The following is a 21,355-nucleotide window of genomic DNA, read 5'->3' on the forward strand; positions in this document are numbered from 1 at the left end:
AACAGATAAAACACCCCCAATCAAACCAAAGGCAATGAGAAGTTAGGACTAGTTGTAAGGATATCACAGCAGGCGAATGGCTGCTTCCTACTTGGATCACCATCCAAAGCCACCTAGAACAACTTCTCCAAAACATATCCAACAGGAGAAATGGAAAAAGTGATCCATGGCAGCTCTGCATTGTGGTGAAGGATGAGCATGCAGTGGTCCAGATGCAGCATTGCTCACCCTCCAGGCTGCTGTTTGCTCTGCTGAAAGACTCTTGCAGGACTCTTGTGGCCCCTCTCCATGCAATGGAAATCCTTGCCACAGCTCTCAGTTGAGGCACTGGCATTTCCAGAGCCAGATTCAGGCACAATCCTACTGCCTGCTGAGCATCTGGGAAAGGTGCTGAGCATCTTCAGGCCTAGAAGCACAAAAGAGCTCAGGCTCTCCCCGAACTGGGTTTTCAGGGCAGCTTTCCATATCTCTGCAAGATTTCTTCATCCCTCCACACGTCTGACTTTATTATGTCCAACGATGCATTTGGGTTTCTTCCGTCCTCTTGTGTGCCCGTGAGTAACCTTCCACGTGGATGAAGGCGATTGTGTACAGGACAATTGATTGCGGCATTGCCATTTGGCTTCACTGTCACTCAGTTGAACACGGTCCTTATCTAAGAAGGACTTCCAAGAAATGGGTAGGAGTTTTGGCTGTGAGAGGAGCAGAAAGCAAATTTTCTACAGCAAATTGCTAGCTGATGCACTTTCCTCCCTGCCAAAATAGTGATTGCCATTCATCTTCCTGGGAAGAATGTAAAGACCCATTCAGAGATGCCAGGTTCAGCTGGCCTGTGGCTTTGTGTACCTCATTTCACATGTCCAATTTCAAGGGCCACTAAAAGAGGCTCATGTTTGCCTTGCTACCCACAAGTGCTGTAGGTATTTCCAGGAGAAGAGGGAAAACATCGCTGTCCTGTGGTGTGGTAGAAATGCCACCACAACTGTGATTGTGTGAGCAAAGCCAGCCAGTGCTTTTTGGGGCAGCAGCAGCAGCTGAGAGTGTGGCAGAGCGGTTTTGATACTCTTTTTAGAGTCCTGCAAACATTGTTCCCGAAACAACCCGCAGCTTTGCAAATGTGCCCGAAGAAAATGCAAAGAGAACTGGGGTGTGAAAATCAAAGACTGTTTATCTGTAGAAGAAAAGGAACAAGAATGAACTACACCACATATTTACACTGTAAGAATATTGGTAACAACAACAACAACAACAACAACAAACTATAGAACCTATTTACCTGAGAACAGCTCTAACAAAACTCTATGAAACGTATTTACAGACAACTTAAACAAACTCTAAAACCTCTATCCTGAACACAACAACTGTAAAACGTATGTACAGCAGGGTGGCATCTGTGTCTGTGATGTCCCTAAGTCCTGGAAGGAAAAACAAGTAGCACGGTCAGTGCAGTCAGGCACGGAAGGGTGTTCCATGTGCTGCCGGGCTGGGACACTGGCCCAGTGGGACTCTGCTGCCAGAAGGGAGCCTGGCTGGGGGCTGTGGCCCAGGCACTGGAACAGGGCTTGTGTGGCCCACAGCAAGCCCAGGCCAGGCCAGGGATGGCCAGCAGAATGCAGTGCATGGGCTAGCGTGTCCCTGAGCAGGAAGTGCCCAGCCCGGCCCCAGGCTGGCAGCAGGGGACCCACTCTGCCTGTGGGGAGGACCTGCCTGTTCTGCTGCTGGCATCGGTCTTCATCCCAAGACCATGTCTTCCTCCTTGTCTTTTAGATCAATATCCATCTCTTCAATAGAATCTTTCGTTTCCACCTCCATCTCTTCCTCTGTCTCGTACATATCCACATCCATCTCTTGCTCTCCAGTATCCTCTCCGTCCACTTCCATGGCTTCTTCTCTATCAGTCTGTGTATCGACGTCCGTCTCCTCCTCTCCGTCTGTGCCAGCCTGCAGAGGTAGCAAAATTTCCCACCCTGTCCCACAGAGCTCCAGCCCAGCCAGGCAGCTGCGGGGTGTCCGCCTCCGTGGAATAGTACCATACCTCTTTTGGAACAAATGCAGACATCCTGCAGGGATGGAGAGCAAAATCCAAGCGATGGGGAGCTTTGGGGACTGCTGGGGGAATCAGGGAGCAGGTGGCAACAAGGTGACAGGGGTAGGCTTGGAGCAGGGTGAATGAAGAGCGTGCTGGCACAAGGAGCCAAGGGTTGTGTTGTGGCCGTTGCTGGATGCTGGAAGTTCTAGCTGGAGCGTGCACTGTGACATCACCGCCAGGAGTTCAGGCCCAGGCTGAAGTGGACAACGGAGACCGTAGAATGAATGATGGAATCCCTGGGTGCTTGGGCTTGGAAGGGACCCTAAAGACCATCTTGCTCCAAGCGGAGCAATCTTCCCCTAGAATAGGTTGCTCAGAGCCCCGCTCCCAGCTGGCCTTGGATGTTGCCAAGGATGGAGCATCCCCAGCCTCTGTGCACAGCCTGGGCCAGTGGCCCAGCAGCCGGAGTGGAAAAGAGCAGCTTCATTAGATCCAACTTCAAGCTCACTCCTGCAGTTGAAAGGCTTCTCCTCCCTGTGCCCATCTTTCCTAGAGCTGCAGGGAGGCCTCGCCAGCCCCCTTCTCTTTCCAGGCTGAGCATCCCCAGCCCCACACGGACAGCAGTCCGATGCGTGGCAGTCAAGGCTAAAGGGTAGCAAATGGCTACATCGGGAAGTGAGAGATGGAAGCTTTTGGAGATGGAAGCTTTACCTCTAAATGTAGAAAAGAAAGAAAAGTGGAGGGGGAAATGGTGGGACTCTGGCTCTGTTCTAACTGGCGAAGATTTTCTTTTCTTCTTTTCTGTCGTGCTAACCCAAGTTTTGTTGTTTGAAAGGAGGTTTAGCAAAATATCCATCGTCTTCTCCACTGCTGAAACACTGAACAACATCTGGGCAGGCTGAGGATGCAGAGCAAAACCTGCAAATATCTACTGCTGATCGTGATCCTGGGGAATGCAGCTAAAGCCAGCCAAAAGCAATTTCTGGAAAGTCAAGCCTGCTTTACGTTTTCTGGAGTTTGGTTGTGCCAACTTCACCAGTCATTTCTAAAAAAGGAAAAGAAACTCCAAGCAAAAGAGAGAAAAACACAAAGAAACCAACCCAAAGAAACCAATCAAACAAACAGATAAAACACCCCCAATCAAACCAAAGGCAATGAGAAGTTAGGACTAGTTGTAAGGATATCACAGCAGGCGAATGGCTGCTTCCTACTTGGATCACCATCCAAAGCCACCTAGAACAACTTCTCCAAAACATATCCAACAGGAGAAATGGAAAAAGTGATCCATGGCAGCTCTGCATTGTGGTGAAGGATGAGCATGCAGTGGTCCAGATGGCCCACCCTCCAGGCTGCTGTTTGCTCTGCTGAAAGACTCTTGCAGGACTGTGGCCCCTCTCCATGCAATGGAAATCATTGCCACAGCTCTCAGTTGAGGCACTGGCATTTCCAGAGCCAGATTCAGGCACAATCCTACTGCCTACTGAGCATCTGGGAAAGGTGCTGAGCATCTTCAGGCCTAGAAGCACAAAAGAGCTCAGGCTCTCCCCGAACTGGGTTTTCAGGGCAGCTTTCCATATCTCTGCAAGATTTCTTCATCCCTCCACACGTCTGACTTTATTATGTCCAACGATGCATTTGGGTTTCTTCCGTCCTCTTGTGTGCCCGTGAGTAACCTTCCACGTGGATGAAGGCGATTGTGTACAGGACAATTGATTGCGGCATTGCCATTTGGCTTCACTGTCACTCAGTTGAACACGGTCCTTATCTAAGAAGGACTTCCAAGAAATGGGTAGGAGTTTTGGCTGTGAGAGGAGCAGAAAGCACATTTTCTTACAGCAAATTGCTAGCTGATGCACTTTCCTCCCTGCCAAAATAGTGATTGCCATTCATCTTCCTGGGAAGAATGTAAAGACCCATTCAGAGATGCCAGGTTCAGCTGGCCTGTGGCTTTGTGTACCTCATTTCACATGTCCAATTTCAAGGGCCACTAAAAGAGGCTCATGTTTGCCTTGCTACCCACAAGTGCTGTAGGTATTTCCAGGAGAAGAGGGAAAACATCGCTGTCCTGTGGTGTGGTAGAAATGCCACCACAACTGTGATTGTGTGAGCAAAGCCAGCCAGTGCTTTTTGGGGCAGCAGCAGCAGCTGAGAGTGTGGCAGAGCGGTTTTGATACTCTTTTTAGAGTCCTGCAAACATTGTTCCCGAAACAACCCGCAGCTTTGCAAATGTGCCCGAAGAAAATGCAAAGAGAACTGGGGTGTGAAAATCAAAGACTGTTTATCTGTAGAAGAAAAGGAACAAGAATGAACTACACCACATATTTACACTGTAAGAATATTGGTAACAACAACAACAACAACAACAACAAACTATAGAACCTATTTACCTGAGAACAGCTCTAACAAAACTCTATGAAACGTATTTACAGACAACTTAAACAAACTCTAAAACCTCTATCCTGAACACAACAACTGTAAAACGTATGTACAGCAGGGTGGCATCTGTGTCTGTGATGTCCCTAAGTCCTGGAAGGAAAAACAAGTAGCACGGTCAGTGCAGTCAGGCACGGAAGGGTGTTCCATGTGCTGCCGGGCTGGGACACTGGCCCAGTGGGACTCTGCTGCCAGAAGGGAGCCTGGCTGGGGGCTGTGGCCCAGGCACTGGAACAGGGCTTGTGTGGCCCACAGCAAGCCCAGGCCAGGCCAGGGATGGCCAGCAGAATGCAGTGCATGGGCTAGCGTGTCCCTGAGCAGGAAGTGCCCAGCCCGGCCCCAGGCTGGCAGCAGGGGACCCACTCTGCCTGTGGGGAGCACCTGCCTGTTCTGCTGCTGGCATCGGTCTTCATCCCAAGACCATGTCTTCCTCCTTGTCTTTTAGATCAATATCCATCTCTTCAATAGAATCTTTCGTTTCCACCTCCATCTCTTCCTCTGTCTCGTACATATCCACATCCATCTCTTGCTCTCCAGTATCCTCTCCGTCCACTTCCATGGCTTCTTCTCTATCAGTCTGTGTATCGACGTCCGTCTCCTCCTCTCTGTCTGTGCCAGCCTGCAGAGGTAGCAAAATTTCCCACCCTGTCCCACAGAGCTCCAGCCCAGCCAGGCAGCTGCGGGGTGTCCGCCTCCGTGGAATAGTACCATACCTCTTTTGGAACAAATGCAGACATCCTGCAGGGATGGAGAGCAAAATCCAAGCGATGGGGAGCTTTGGGGACTGCTGGGGGAATCAGGGAGCAGGTGGCAACAAGGTGACAGGGGTAGGCTTGGAGCAGGGTGAATGAAGAGCGTGCTGGCACAAGGAGCCAAGGGTTGTGTTGTGGCCGTTGCTGGATGCTGGAAGTTCTAGCTGGAGCGTGCACTGTGACATCACCGCCAGGAGTTCAGGCCCAGGCTGAAGTGGACAACGGAGACCGTAGAATGAATGATGGAATCCCTGGGTGCTTGGGCTTGGAAGGGACCCTAAAGACCATCTTGCTCCAAGCGGAGCAATCTTCCCCTAGAATAGGTTGCTCAGAGCCCCGCTCCCAGCTGGCCTTGGATGTTGCCAAGGATGGAGCATCCCCAGCCTCTGTGCACAGCCTGGGCCAGTGGCCCAGCAGCCGGAGTGGAAAAGAGCAGCTTCATTAGATCCAACTTCAAGCTCACTCCTGCAGTTGAAAGGCTTCTCCTCTCTGTGCCCATCTTTCCTAGAGCTGCAGGGAGGCCTCGCCAGCCCCCTTCTCTTTCCAGGCTGAGCATCCCCAGCCCCACACGGACAGCAGTCCGATGCGTGGCAGTCAAGGCTAAAGGGTAGCAAATGGCTACATCGGGAAGTGAGAGATGGAAGCTTTTGGAGATGGAAGCTTTACCTCTAAATGTAGAAAAGAAAGAGAAGTGGAGGGGGAAATGGTGGGACTCTGGCTCTGTTCTAACTGGCGAAGATTTTCTTTTCTTCTTTTCTGTCGTGCTAACCCAAGTTTTGTTGTTTGAAAGGAGGTTTAGCAAAATATCCATCGTCTTCTCCACTGCTGAAACACTGAACAACATCTGGGCAGGCTGAGGATGCAGAGCAAAACCTGCAAATATCTACTGCTGATCGTGATCCTGGGGAATGCAGCTAAAGCCAGCCAAAAGCAATTTCTGGAAAGTCAAGCCTGCTTTACGTTTTCTGGAGTTTGGTTGTGCCAACTTCACCAGTCATTTCTAAAAAAGGAAAAGAAACTCCAAGCAAAAGAGAGAAAAACACAAAGAAACCAACCCAAAGAAACCAATCAAACAAACAGATAAAACACCCCCAATCAAACCAAAGGCAATGAGAAGTTAGGACTAGTTGTAAGGATATCACAGCAGGCGAATGGCTGCTTCCTACTTGGATCACCATCCAAAGCCACCTAGAACAACTTCTCCAAAACATATCCAACAGGAGAAATGGAAAAAGTGATCCATGGCAGCTCTGCATTGTGGTGAAGGATGAGCATGCAGTGGTCCAGATGCAGCATTGCTCACCCTCCAGGCTGCTGTTTGCTCTGCTGAAAGACTCTTGCAGGACTGTGGCCCCTCTCCATGCAATGGAAATCATTGCCACAGCTCTCAGTTGAGGCACTGGCATTTCCAGAGCCAGATTCAGGCACAATCCTACTGCCTGCTGAGCATCTGGGAAAGGTGCTGAGCATCTTCAGGCCTAGAAGCACAAAAGAGCTCAGGCTCTCCCCGAACTGGGTTTTCAGGGCAGCTTTCCATATCTCTGCAAGATTTCTTCATCCCTCCACACGTCTGACTTTATTATGTCCAACGATGCATTTGGGTTTCTTCCGTCCTCTTGTGTGCCCGTGAGTAACCTTCCACGTGGATGAAGGCGATTGTGTACAGGACAATTGATTGCGGCATTGCCATTTGGCTTCACTGTCACTCAGTTGAACACGGTCCTTATCTAAGAAGGACTTCCAAGAAATGGGTAGGAGTTTTGGCTGTGAGAGGAGCAGAAAGCAAATTTTCTACAGCAAATTGCTAGCTGATGCACTTTCCTCCCTGCCAAAATAGTGATTGCCATTCATCTTCCTGGGAAGAATGTAAAGACCCATTCAGAGATGCCAGGTTCAGCTGGCCTGTGGCTTTGTGTACCTCATTTCACATGTCCAATTTCAAGGGCCACTAAAAGAGGCTCATGTTTGCCTTGCTACCCACAAGTGCTGTAGGTATTTCCAGGAGAAGAGGGAAAACATCGCTGTCCTGTGGTGTGGTAGAAATGCCACCACAACTGTGATTGTGTGAGCAAAGCCAGCCAGTGCTTTTTGGGGCAGCAGCAGCAGCTGAGAGTGTGGCAGAGCGGTTTTGATACTCTTTTTAGAGTCCTGCAAACATTGTTCCCGAAACAACCCGCAGCTTTGCAAATGTGCCCGAAGAAAATGCAAAGAGAACTGGGGTGTGAAAATCAAAGACTGTTTATCTGTAGAAGAAAAGGAACAAGAATGAACTACACCACATATTTACACTGTAAGAATATTGGTAACAACAACAACAACAACAACAACAAACTATAGAACCTATTTACCTGAGAACAGCTCTAACAAAACTCTATGAAACGTATTTACAGACAACTTAAACAAACTCTAAAACCTCTATCCTGAACACAACAACTGTAAAACGTATGTACAGCAGGGTGGCATCTGTGTCTGTGATGTCCCTAAGTCCTGGAAGGAAAAACAAGTAGCACGGTCAGTGCAGTCAGGCACGGAAGGGTGTTCCATGTGCTGCCGGGCTGGGACACTGGCCCAGTGGGACTCTGCTGCCAGAAGGGAGCCTGGCTGGGGGCTGTGGCCCAGGCACTGGAACAGGGCTTGTGTGGCCCACAGCAAGCCCAGGCCAGGCCAGGGATGGCCAGCAGAATGCAGTGCATGGGCTAGCGTGTCCCTGAGCAGGAAGTGCCCAGCCCGGCCCCAGGCTGGCAGCAGGGGACCCACTCTGCCTGTGGGGAGCACCTGCCTGTTCTGCTGCTGGCATCGGTCTTCATCCCAAGACCATGTCTTCCTCCTTGTCTTTTAGATCAATATCCATCTCTTCAATAGAATCTTTCGTTTCCACCTCCATCTCTTCCTCTGTCTCGTACATATCCACATCCATCTCTTGCTCTCCAGTATCCTCTCCGTCCACTTCCATGGCTTCTTCTCTATCAGTCTGTGTATCGACGTCCGTCTCCTCCTCTCCGTCTGTGCCAGCCTGCAGAGGTAGCAAAATTTCCCACCCTGTCCCACAGAGCTCCAGCCCAGCCAGGCAGCTGCGGGGTGTCCGCCTCCGTGGAATAGTACCATAGCTCTTTTGGAACAAATGCAGACATCCTGCAGGGATGGAGAGCAAAATCCAAGCGATGGGGAGCTTTGGGGACTGCTGGGGGAATCAGGGAGCAGGTGGCAACAAGGTGACAGGGGTAGGCTTGGAGCAGGGTGAATGAAGAGCGTGCTGGCACAAGGAGCCAAGGGTTGTGTTGTGGCCGTTGCTGGATGCTGGAAGTTCTAGCTGGAGCGTGCACTGTGACATCACCGCCAGGAGTTCAGGCCCAGGCTGAAGTGGACAACGGAGACCGTAGAATGAATGATGGAATCCCTGGGTGCTTGGGCTTGGAAGGGACCCTAAAGACCATCTTGCTCCAAGCGGAGCAATCTTCCCCTAGAATAGGTTGCTCAGAGCCCCGCTCCCAGCTGGCCTTGGATGTTGCCAAGGATGGAGCATCCCCAGCCTCTGTGCACAGCCTGGGCCAGTGGCCCAGCAGCCGGAGTGGAAAAGAGCAGCTTCATTAGATCCAACTTCAAGCTCACTCCTGCAGTTGAAAGGCTTCTCCTCCCTGTGCCCATCTTTCCTAGAGCTGCAGGGAGGCCTCGCCAGCCCCCTTCTCTTTCCAGGCTGAGCATCCCCAGCCCCACACGGACAGCAGTCCGATGCGTGGCAGTCAAGGCTAAAGGGTAGCAAATGGCTACATCGGGAAGTGAGAGATGGAAGCTTTTGGAGATGGAAGCTTTACCTCTAAATGTAGAAAAGAAAGAAAAGTGGAGGGGGAAATGGTGGGACTCTGGCTCTGTTCTAACTGGCGAAGATTTTCTTTTCTTCTTTTCTGTCGTGCTAACCCAAGTTTTGTTGTTTGAAAGGAGGTTTAGCAAAATATCCATCGTCTTCTCCACTGCTGAAACACTGAACAACATCTGGGCAGGCTGAGGATGCAGAGCAAAACCTGCAAATATCTACTGCTGATCGTGATCCTGGGGAATGCAGCTAAAGCCAGCCAAAAGCAATTTCTGGAAAGTCAAGCCTGCTTTACGTTTTCTGGAGTTTGGTTGTGCCAACTTCACCAGTCATTTCTAAAAAAGGAAAAGAAACTCCAAGCAAAAGAGAGAAAAACACAAAGAAACCAACCCAAAGAAACCAATCAAACAAACAGATAAAACACCCCCAATCAAACCAAAGGCAATGAGAAGTTAGGACTAGTTGTAAGGATATCACAGCAGGCGAATGGCTGCTTCCTACTTGGATCACCATCCAAAGCCACCTAGAACAACTTCTCCAAAACATATCCAACAGGAGAAATGGAAAAAGTGATCCATGGCAGCTCTGCATTGTGGTGAAGGATGAGCATGCAGTGGTCCAGATGGCCCACCCTCCAGGCTGCTGTTTGCTCTGCTGAAAGACTCTTGCAGGACTGTGGCCCCTCTCCATGCAATGGAAATCATTGCCACAGCTCTCAGTTGAGGCACTGGCATTTCCAGAGCCAGATTCAGGCACAATCCTACTGCCTGCTGAGCATCTGGGAAAGGTGCTGAGCATCTTCAGGCCTAGAAGCACAAAAGAGCTCAGGCTCTCCCCGAACTGGGTTTTCAGGGCAGCTTTCCATATCTCTGCAAGATTTCTTCATCCCTCCACACGTCTGACTTTATTATGTCCAACGATGCATTTGGGTTTCTTCCGTCCTCTTGTGTGCCCGTGAGTAACCTTCCACGTGGATGAAGGCGATTGTGTACAGGACAATTGATTGCGGCATTGCCATTTGGCTTCACTGTCACTCAGTTGAACACGGTCCTTATCTAAGAAGGACTTCCAAGAAATGGGTAGGAGTTTTGGCTGTGAGAGGAGCAGAAAGCACATTTTCTTACAGCAAATTGCTAGCTGATGCACTTTCCTCCCTGCCAAAATAGTGATTGCCATTCATCTTCCTGGGAAGAATGTAAAGACCCATTCAGAGATGCCAGGTTCAGCTGGCCTGTGGCTTTGTGTACCTCATTTCACATGTCCAATTTCAAGGGCCACTAAAAGAGGCTCATGTTTGCCTTGCTACCCACAAGTGCTGTAGGTATTTCCAGGAGAAGAGGGAAAACATCGCTGTCCTGTGGTGTGGTAGAAATGCCACCACAACTGTGATTGTGTGAGCAAAGCCAGCCAGTGCTTTTTGGGGCAGCAGCAGCAGCTGAGAGTGTGGCAGAGCGGTTTTGATACTCTTTTTAGAGTCCTGCAAACATTGTTCCCGAAACAACCCGCAGCTTTGCAAATGTGCCCGAAGAAAATGCAAAGAGAACTGGGGTGTGAAAATCAAAGACTGTTTATCTGTAGAAGAAAAGGAACAAGAATGAACTACACCACATATTTACACTGTAAGAATATTGGTAACAACAACAACAACAACAACAACAAACTATAGAACCTATTTACCTGAGAACAGCTCTAACAAAACTCTATGAAACGTATTTACAGACAACTTAAACAAACTCTAAAACCTCTATCCTGAACACAACAACTGTAAAACGTATGTACAGCAGGGTGGCATCTGTGTCTGTGATGTCCCTAAGTCCTGGAAGGAAAAACAAGTAGCACGGTCAGTGCAGTCAGGCACGGAAGGGTGTTCCATGTGCTGCCGGGCTGGGACACTGGCCCAGTGGGACTCTGCTGCCAGAAGGGAGCCTGGCTGGGGGCTGTGGCCCAGGCACTGGAACAGGGCTTGTGTGGCCCACAGCAAGCCCAGGCCAGGCCAGGGATGGCCAGCAGAATGCAGTGCATGGGCTAGCGTGTCCCTGAGCAGGAAGTGCCCAGCCCGGCCCCAGGCTGGCAGCAGGGGACCCACTCTGCCTGTGGGGAGCACCTGCCTGTTCTGCTGCTGGCATCGGTCTTCATCCCAAGACCATGTCTTCCTCCTTGTCTTTTAGATCAATATCCATCTCTTCAATAGAATCTTTCGTTTCCACCTCCATCTCTTCCTCTGTCTCGTACATATCCACATCCATCTCTTGCTCTCCAGTATCCTCTCCGTCCACTTCCATGGCTTCTTCTCTATCAGTCTGTGTATCGACGTCCGTCTCCTCCTCTCTGTCTGTGCCAGCCTGCAGAGGTAGCAAAATTTCCCACCCTGTCCCACAGAGCTCCAGCCCAGCCAGGCAGCTGCGGGGTGTCCGCCTCCGTGGAATAGTACCATACCTCTTTTGGAACAAATGCAGACATCCTGCAGGGATGGAGAGCAAAATCCAAGCGATGGGGAGCTTTGGGGACTGCTGGGGGAATCAGGGAGCAGGTGGCAACAAGGTGACAGGGGTAGGCTTGGAGCAGGGTGAATGAAGAGCGTGCTGGCACAAGGAGCCAAGGGTTGTGTTGTGGCCGTTGCTGGATGCTGGAAGTTCTAGCTGGAGCGTGCACTGTGACATCACCGCCAGGAGTTCAGGCCCAGGCTGAAGTGGACAACGGAGACCGTAGAATGAATGATGGAATCCCTGGGTGCTTGGGCTTGGAAGGGACCCTAAAGACCATCTTGCTCCAAGCGGAGCAATCTTCCCCTAGAATAGGTTGCTCAGAGCCCCGCTCCCAGCTGGCCTTGGATGTTGCCAAGGATGGAGCATCCCCAGCCTCTGTGCACAGCCTGGGCCAGTGGCCCAGCAGCCGGAGTGGAAAAGAGCAGCTTCATTAGATCCAACTTCAAGCTCACTCCTGCAGTTGAAAGGCTTCTCCTCTCTGTGCCCATCTTTCCTAGAGCTGCAGGGAGGCCTCGCCAGCCCCCTTCTCTTTCCAGGCTGAGCATCCCCAGCCCCACACGGACAGCAGTCCGATGCGTGGCAGTCAAGGCTAAAGGGTAGCAAATGGCTACATCGGGAAGTGAGAGATGGAAGCTTTTGGAGATGGAAGCTTTACCTCTAAATGTAGAAAAGAAAGAGAAGTGGAGGGGGAAATGGTGGGACTCTGGCTCTGTTCTAACTGGCGAAGATTTTCTTTTCTTCTTTTCTGTCGTGCTAACCCAAGTTTTGTTGTTTGAAAGGAGGTTTAGCAAAATATCCATCGTCTTCTCCACTGCTGAAACACTGAACAACATCTGGGCAGGCTGAGGATGCAGAGCAAAACCTGCAAATATCTACTGCTGATCGTGATCCTGGGGAATGCAGCTAAAGCCAGCCAAAAGCAATTTCTGGAAAGTCAAGCCTGCTTTACGTTTTCTGGAGTTTGGTTGTGCCAACTTCACCAGTCATTTCTAAAAAAGGAAAAGAAACTCCAAGCAAAAGAGAGAAAAACACAAAGAAACCAACCCAAAGAAACCAATCAAACAAACAGATAAAACACCCCCAATCAAACCAAAGGCAATGAGAAGTTAGGACTAGTTGTAAGGATATCACAGCAGGCGAATGGCTGCTTCCTACTTGGATCACCATCCAAAGCCACCTAGAACAACTTCTCCAAAACATATCCAACAGGAGAAATGGAAAAAGTGATCCATGGCAGCTCTGCATTGTGGTGAAGGATGAGCATGCAGTGGTCCAGATGGCCCACCCTCCAGGCTGCTGTTTGCTCTGCTGAAAGACTCTTGCAGGACTGTGGCCCCTCTCCATGCAATGGAAATCATTGCCACAGCTCTCAGTTGAGGCACTGGCATTTCCAGAGCCAGATTCAGGCACAATCCTACTGCCTACTGAGCATCTGGGAAAGGTGCTGAGCATCTTCAGGCCTAGAAGCACAAAAGAGCTCAGGCTCTCCCCGAACTGGGTTTTCAGGGCAGCTTTCCATATCTCTGCAAGATTTCTTCATCCCTCCACACGTCTGACTTTATTATGTCCAACGATGCATTTGGGTTTCTTCCGTCCTCTTGTGTGCCCGTGAGTAACCTTCCACGTGGATGAAGGCGATTGTGTACAGGACAATTGATTGCGGCATTGCCATTTGGCTTCACTGTCACTCAGTTGAACACGGTCCTTATCTAAGAAGGACTTCCAAGAAATGGGTAGGAGTTTTGGCTGTGAGAGGAGCAGAAAGCAAATTTTCTACAGCAAATTGCTAGCTGATGCACTTTCCTCCCTGCCAAAATAGTGATTGCCATTCATCTTCCTGGGAAGAATGTAAAGACCCATTCAGAGATGCCAGGTTCAGCTGGCCTGTGGCTTTGTGTACCTCATTTCACATGTCCAATTTCAAGGGCCACTAAAAGAGGCTCATGTTTGCCTTGCTACCCACAAGTGCTGTAGGTATTTCCAGGAGAAGAGGGAAAACATCGCTGTCCTGTGGTGTGGTAGAAATGCCACCACAACTGTGATTGTGTGAGCAAAGCCAGCCAGTGCTTTTTGGGGCAGCAGCAGCAGCTGAGAGTGTGGCAGAGCGGTTTTGATACTCTTTTTAGAGTCCTGCAAACATTGTTCCCGAAACAACCCGCAGCTTTGCAAATGTGCCCGAAGAAAATGCAAAGAGAACTGGGGTGTGAAAATCAAAGACTGTTTATCTGTAGAAGAAAAGGAACAAGAATGAACTACACCACATATTTACACTGTAAGAATATTGGTAACAACAACAACAACAACAACAACAAACTATAGAACCTATTTACCTGAGAACAGCTCTAACAAAACTCTATGAAACGTATTTACAGACAACTTAAACAAACTCTAAAACCTCTATCCTGAACACAACAACTGTAAAACGTATGTACAGCAGGGTGGCATCTGTGTCTGTGATGTCCCTAAGTCCTGGAAGGAAAAACAAGTAGCACGGTCAGTGCAGTCAGGCACGGAAGGGTGTTCCATGTGCTGCCGGGCTGGGACACTGGCCCAGTGGGACTCTGCTGCCAGAAGGGAGCCTGGCTGGGGGCTGTGGCCCAGGCACTGGAACAGGGCTTGTGTGGCCCACAGCAAGCCCAGGCCAGGCCAGGGATGGCCAGCAGAATGCAGTGCATGGGCTAGCGTGTCCCTGAGCAGGAAGTGCCCAGCCCGGCCCCAGGCTGGCAGCAGGGGACCCACTCTGCCTGTGGGGAGCACCTGCCTGTTCTGCTGCTGGCATCGGTCTTCATCCCAAGACCATGTCTTCCTCCTTGTCTTTTAGATCAATATCCATCTCTTCAATAGAATCTTTCGTTTCCACCTCCATCTCTTCCTCTGTCTCGTACATATCCACATCCATCTCTTGCTCTCCAGTATCCTCTCCGTCCACTTCCATGGCTTCTTCTCTATCAGTCTGTGTATCGACGTCCGTCTCCTCCTCTCCGTCTGTGCCAGCCTGCAGAGGTAGCAAAATTTCCCACCCTGTCCCACAGAGCTCCAGCCCAGCCAGGCAGCTGCGGGGTGTCCGCCTCCGTGGAATAGTACCATAGCTCTTTTGGAACAAATGCAGACATCCTGCAGGGATGGAGAGCAAAATCCAAGCGATGGGGAGCTTTGGGGACTGCTGGGGGAATCAGGGAGCAGGTGGCAACAAGGTGACAGGGGTAGGCTTGGAGCAGGGTGAATGAAGAGCGTGCTGGCACAAGGAGCCAAGGGTTGTGTTGTGGCCGTTGCTGGATGCTGGAAGTTCTAGCTGGAGCGTGCACTGTGACATCACCGCCAGGAGTTCAGGCCCAGGCTGAAGTGGACAACGGAGACCGTAGAATGAATGATGGAATCCCTGGGTGCTTGGGCTTGGAAGGGACCCTAAAGACCATCTTGCTCCAAGCGGAGCAATCTTCCCCTAGAATAGGTTGCTCAGAGCCCCGCTCCCAGCTGGCCTTGGATGTTGCCAAGGATGGAGCATCCCCAGCCTCTGTGCACAGCCTGGGCCAGTGGCCCAGCAGCCGGAGTGGAAAAGAGCAGCTTCATTAGATCCAACTTCAAGCTCACTCCTGCAGTTGAAAGGCTTCTCCTCCCTGTGCCCATCTTTCCTAGAGCTGCAGGGAGGCCTCGCCAGCCCCCTTCTCTTTCCAGGCTGAGCATCCCCAGCCCCACACGGACAGCAGTCCGATGCGTGGCAGTCAAGGCTAAAGGGTAGCAAATGGCTACATCGGGAAGTGAGAGATGGAAGCTTTTGGAGATGGAAGCTTTACCTCTAAATGTAGAAAAGAAAGAAAAGTGGAGGGGGAAATGGTGGGACTCTGGCTCTGTTCTAACTGGCGAAGATTTTCTTTTCTTCTTTTCTGTCGTGCTAACCCAAGTTTTGTTGTTTGAAAGGAGGTTTAGCAAAATATCCATCGTCTTCTCCACTGCTGAAACACTGAACAACATCTGGGCAGGCTGAGGATGCAGAGCAAAACCTGCAAATATCTACTGCTGATCGTGATCCTGGGGAATGCAGCTAAAGCCAGCCAAAAGCAATTTCTGGAAAGTCAAGCCTGCTTTACGTTTTCTGGAGTTTGGTTGTGCCAACTTCACCAGTCATTTCTAAAAAAGGAAAAGAAACTCCAAGCAAAAGAGAGAAAAACACAAAGAAACCAACCCAAAGAAACCAATCAAACAAACAGATAAAACACCCCCAATCAAACCAAAGGCAATGAGAAGTTAGGACTAGTTGTAAGGATATCACAGCAGGCGAATGGCTGCTTCCTACTTGGATCACCATCCAAAGCCACCTAGAACAACTTCTCCAAAACATATCCAACAGGAGAAATGGAAAAAGTGATCCATGGCAGCTCTGCATTGTGGTGAAGGATGAGCATGCAGTGGTCCAGATGGCCCACCCTCCAGGCTGCTGTTTGCTCTGCTGAAAGACTCTTGCAGGACTGTGGCCCCTCTCCATGCAATGGAAATCATTGCCACAGCTCTCAGTTGAGGCACTGGCATTTCCAGAGCCAGATTCAGGCACAATCCTACTGCCTGCTGAGCATCTGGGAAAGGTGCTGAGCATCTTCAGGCCTAGAAGCACAAAAGAGCTCAGGCTCTCCCCGAACTGGGTTTTCAGGGCAGCTTTCCATATCTCTGCAAGATTTCTTCATCCCTCCACACGTCTGACTTTATTATGTCCAACGATGCATTTGGGTTTCTTCCGTCCTCTTGTGTGCCCGTGAGTAACCTTCCACGTGGATGAAGGCGATTGTGTACAGGACAATTGATTGCGGCATTGCCATTTGGCTTCACTGTCACTCAGTTGAACACGGTCCTTATCTAAGAAGGACTTCCAAGAAATGGGTAGGAGTTTTGGCTGTGAGAGGAGCAGAAAGCACATTTTCTTACAGCAAATTGCTAGCTGATGCACTTTCCTCCCTGCCAAAATAGTGATTGCCATTCATCTTCCTGGGAAGAATGTAAAGACCCATTCAGAGATGCCAGGTTCAGCTGGCCTGTGGCTTTGTGTACCTCATTTCACATGTCCAATTTCAAGGGCCACTAAAAGAGGCTCATGTTTGCCTTGCTACCCACAAGTGCTGTAGGTATTTCCAGGAGAAGAGGGAAAACATCGCTGTCCTGTGGTGTGGTAGAAATGCCACCACAACTGTGATTGTGTGAGCAAAGCCAGCCAGTGCTTTTTGGGGCAGCAGCAGCAGCTGAGAGTGTGGCAGAGCGGTTTTGATACTCTTTTTAGAGTCCTGCAAACATTGTTCCCGAAACAACCCGCAGCTTTGCAAATGTGCCCGAAGAAAATGCAAAGAGAACTGGGGTGTGAAAATCAAAGACTGTTTATCTGTAGAAGAAAAGGAACAAGAATGAACTACACCACATATTTACACTGTAAGAATATTGGTAACAACAACAACAACAACAACAACAAACTATAGAACCTATTTACCTGAGAACAGCTCTAACAAAACTCTATGAAACGTATTTACAGACAACTTAAACAAACTCTAAAACCTCTATCCTGAACACAACAACTGTAAAACGTATGTACAGCAGGGTGGCATCTGTGTCTGTGATGTCCCTAAGTCCTGGAAGGAAAAACAAGTAGCACGGTCAGTGCAGTCAGGCACGGAAGGGTGTTCCATGTGCTGCCGGGCTGGGACACTGGCCCAGTGGGACTCTGCTGCCAGAAGGGAGCCTGGCTGGGGGCTGTGGCCCAGGCACTGGAACAGGGCTTGTGTGGCCCACAGCAAGCCCAGGCCAGGCCAGGGATGGCCAGCAGAATGCAGTGCATGGGCTAGCGTGTCCCTGAGCAGGAAGTGCCCAGCCCGGCCCCAGGCTGGCAGCAGGGGACCCACTCTGCCTGTGGGGAGCACCTGCCTGTTCTGCTGCTGGCATCGGTCTTCATCCCAAGACCATGTCTTCCTCCTTGTCTTTTAGATCAATATCCATCTCTTCAATAGAATCTTTCGTTTCCACCTCCATCTCTTCCTCTGTCTCGTACATATCCACATCCATCTCTTGCTCTCCAGTATCCTCTCCGTCCACTTCCATGGCTTCTTCTCTATCAGTCTGTGTATCGACGTCCGTCTCCTCCTCTCCGTCTGTGCCAGCCTGCAGAGGTAGCAAAATTTCCCACCCTGTCCCACAGAGCTCCAGCCCAGCCAGGCAGCTGCGGGGTGTCCGCCTCCGTGGAATAGTACCATACCTCTTTTGGAACAAATGCAGACATCCTGCAGGGATGGAGAGCAAAATCCAAGCGATGGGGAGCTTTGGGGACTGCTGGGGGAATCAGGGAGCAGGTGGCAACAAGGTGACAGGGGTAGGCTTGGAGCAGGGTGAATGAAGAGCGTGCTGGCACAAGGAGCCAAGGGTTGTGTTGTGGCCGTTGCTGGATGCTGGAAGTTCTAGCTGGAGCGTGCACTGTGACATCACCGCCAGGAGTTCAGGCCCAGGCTGAAGTGGACAACGGAGACCGTAGAATGAATGATGGAATCCCTGGGTGCTTGGGCTTGGAAGGGACCCTAAAGACCATCTTGCTCCAAGCGGAGCAATCTTCCCCTAGAATAGGTTGCTCAGAGCCCCGCTCCCAGCTGGCCTTGGATGTTGCCAAGGATGGAGCATCCCCAGCCTCTGTGCACAGCCTGGGCCAGTGGCCCAGCAGCCGGAGTGGAAAAGAGCAGCTTCATTAGATCCAACTTCAAGCTCACTCCTGCAGTTGAAAGGCTTCTCCTCTCTGTGCCCATCTTTCCTAGAGCTGCAGGGAGGCCTCGCCAGCCCCCTTCTCTTTCCAGGCTGAGCATCCCCAGCCCCACACGGACAGCAGTCCGATGCGTGGCAGTCAAGGCTAAAGGGTAGCAAATGGCTACATCGGGAAGTGAGAGATGGAAGCTTTTGGAGATGGAAGCTTTACCTCTAAATGTAGAAAAGAAAGAGAAGTGGAGGGGGAAATGGTGGGACTCTGGCTCTGTTCTAACTGGCGAAGATTTTCTTTTCTTCTTTTCTGTCGTGCTAACCCAAGTTTTGTTGTTTGAAAGGAGGTTTAGCAAAATATCCATCGTCTTCTCCACTGCTGAAACACTGAACAACATCTGGGCAGGCTGAGGATGCAGAGCAAAACCTGCAAATATCTACTGCTGATCGTGATCCTGGGGAATGCAGCTAAAGCCAGCCAAAAGCAATTTCTGGAAAGTCAAGCCTGCTTTACGTTTTCTGGAGTTTGGTTGTGCCAACTTCACCAGTCATTTCTAAAAAAGGAAAAGAAACTCCAAGCAAAAGAGAGAAAAACACAAAGAAACCAACCCAAAGAAACCAATCAAACAAACAGATAAAACACCCCCAATCAAACCAAAGGCAATGAGAAGTTAGGACTAGTTGTAAGGATATCACAGCAGGCGAATGGCTGCTTCCTACTTGGATCACCATCCAAAGCCACCTAGAACAACTTCTCCAAAACATATCCAACAGGAGAAATGGAAAAAGTGATCCATGGCAGCTCTGCATTGTGGTGAAGGATGAGCATGCAGTGGTCCAGATGGCCCACCCTCCAGGCTGCTGTTTGCTCTGCTGAAAGACTCTTGCAGGACTGTGGCCCCTCTCCATGCAATGGAAATCATTGCCACAGCTCTCAGTTGAGGCACTGGCATTTCCAGAGCCAGATTCAGGCACAATCCTACTGCCTACTGAGCATCTGGGAAAGGTGCTGAGCATCTTCAGGCCTAGAAGCACAAAAGAGCTCAGGCTCTCCCCGAACTGGGTTTTCAGGGCAGCTTTCCATATCTCTGCAAGATTTCTTCATCCCTCCACACGTCTGACTTTATTATGTCCAACGATGCATTTGGGTTTCTTCCGTCCTCTTGTGTGCCCGTGAGTAACCTTCCACGTGGATGAAGGCGATTGTGTACAGGACAATTGATTGCGGCATTGCCATTTGGCTTCACTGTCACTCAGTTGAACACGGTCCTTATCTAAGAAGGACTTCCAAGAAATGGGTAGGAGTTTTGGCTGTGAGAGGAGCAGAAAGCACATTTTCTACAGCAAATTGCTAGCTGATGCACTTTCCTCCCTGCCAAAATAGTGATTGCCATTCATCTTCCTGGGAAGAATGTAAAGACCCATTCAGAGATGCCAGGTTCAGCTGGCCTGTGGCTTTGTGTACCTCATTTCACATGTCCAATTTCAAGGGCCACTAAAAGAGGCTCATGTTTGCCTTGCTACCCACAAGTGCTGTAGGTATTTCCAGGAGAAGAGGGAAAACATCGCTGTCCTGTGGTGTGGTAGAAATGCCACCACAACTGTGATTGTGTGAGCAAAGCCAGCCAGTGCTTTTTGGGGCAGCAGCAGCAGCTGAGAGTGTGGCAGAGCGGTTTTGATACTCTTTTTAGAGTCCTGCAAACATTGTTCCCGAAACAACCCGCAGCTTTGCAAATGTGCCCGAAGAAAATGCAAAGAGAACTGGGGTGTGAAAATCAAAGACTGTTTATCTGTAGAAGAAAAGGAACAAGAATGAACTACACCACATATTTACACTGTAAGAATATTGGTAACAACAACAACAACAACAACAACAAACTATAGAACCTATTTACCTGAGAACAGCTCTAACAAAACTCTATGAAACGTATTTACAGACAACTTAAACAAACTCTAAAACCTCTATCCTGAACACAACAACTGTAAAACGTATGTACAGCAGGGTGGCATCTGTGTCTGTGATGTCCCTAAGTCCTGCAAGAAAAACAAGTAGCACGGTCAGTGCAGTCAGGCACGGAAGGGTGTTCCATGTGCTGCCGGGCTGGGACACTGGCCCAGTGGGACTCTGCTGCCAGAAGGGAGCCTGGCTGGGGGCTGTGGCCCAGGCACTGGAACAGGGCTTGTGTGGCCCACAGCAAGCCCAGGCCAGGCCAGGGATGGCCAGCAGAATGCAGTGCATGGGCTAGCGTGTCCCTGAGCAGGAAGTGCCCAGCCCGGCCCCAGGCTGGCAGCAGGGGCCCCATTCTGCCTGTGGGGAGCACCTGCCTGTTCTGCTGCTGGCATCGGTCTTCATCCCAAGACCATGTCTTCCTCCTTGTCTTTTAGATCAATATCCATCTCTTCAACATAATCTTTCGTTTCCACCTCCATCTCTTCCTCTGTCTCGTACATATCCACATCCATCTCTTGCTCTCCAGTATCCTCTCCGTCCACTTCCATGGCTTCTTCTCTATCAGTCTGTGTATCGACGTCCGTCTCCTCCTCTCCGTCTGTGCCAGCCTGCAGAGGTAGCAAAATTTCCCACCCTGTCCCACAGAGCTCCAGCCCAGCCAGGCAGCTGCGGGGTGTCCGCCTCCGTGGAATAGTACCATACCTCTTTTGGAACAAATGCAGACATCCTGCAGGGATGGAGAGCAAAATCCAAGCGATGGGGAGCTTTGGGGACTGCTGGGGGAATCAGGGAGCAGGTGGCAACAAGGTGACAGGGGTAGGCTTGGAGCAGGGTGAATGAAGAGCGTGCTGGCACAAGGAGCCAAGGGTTGTGTTGTGGCCGTTGCTGGATGCTGGAAGTTCTAGCTGGAGCGTGCACTGTGACATCACCGCCAGGAGTTCAGGCCCAGGCTGAAGTGGACAACGGAGACCGTAGAATGAATGATGGAATCCCTGGGTGCTTGGGCTTGGAAGGGACCCTAAAGACCATCTTGTTCCAAGCGGAGCGATCTTCCCCTAGAATAGGTTGCTCAGAGCCCCGCTCCCAGCTGGCCTTGGATGTTGCCAAGGATGGAACATCCCCAGCCTCTGTGCACAGCCTGGGCCAGTGGCCCAGCAGCCGGAGTGGAAAAGAGCAGCT

General features: G+C 50.4%; 2 long non-coding RNA genes across 2 annotated transcripts; both read right to left on the bottom strand.

Annotated features, from left to right (window-relative positions):
• Window positions 1-1,148: 1,148 nt before the first annotated feature.
• LOC147649979 (uncharacterized) lies at window positions 1,149-8,682 on the bottom strand. Its single transcript, XR_015277256.1, has 5 exons — window positions 5,176-8,682; window positions 4,848-5,081; window positions 2,036-4,555; window positions 1,708-1,941; window positions 1,149-1,415 (listed from the first exon to the last, which is right to left on the bottom strand). It is a non-coding gene; the product is annotated as an uncharacterized LOC147649979 (long non-coding RNA).
• An 8,173-nt stretch (window positions 8,683-16,855) lies between these two features.
• LOC147649980 (uncharacterized) lies at window positions 16,856-21,054 on the bottom strand. The gene is made up of 5 exons (XR_015277255.1): window positions 20,879-21,054; window positions 20,551-20,784; window positions 17,741-20,259; window positions 17,413-17,646; window positions 16,856-17,120 (listed from the first exon to the last, which is right to left on the bottom strand). It is a non-coding gene; the product is annotated as an uncharacterized LOC147649980 (long non-coding RNA).
• Between the last annotated feature and the right edge of the window lie 301 nt (window positions 21,055-21,355).

This window comes from Cyanistes caeruleus, chromosome 17 (genome assembly GCF_971803275.1).
Source record: "Cyanistes caeruleus chromosome 17, bCyaCae1.hap1.1, whole genome shotgun sequence".
Classification (NCBI taxonomy): Eukaryota; Metazoa; Chordata; class Aves; order Passeriformes; family Paridae; genus Cyanistes; species Cyanistes caeruleus.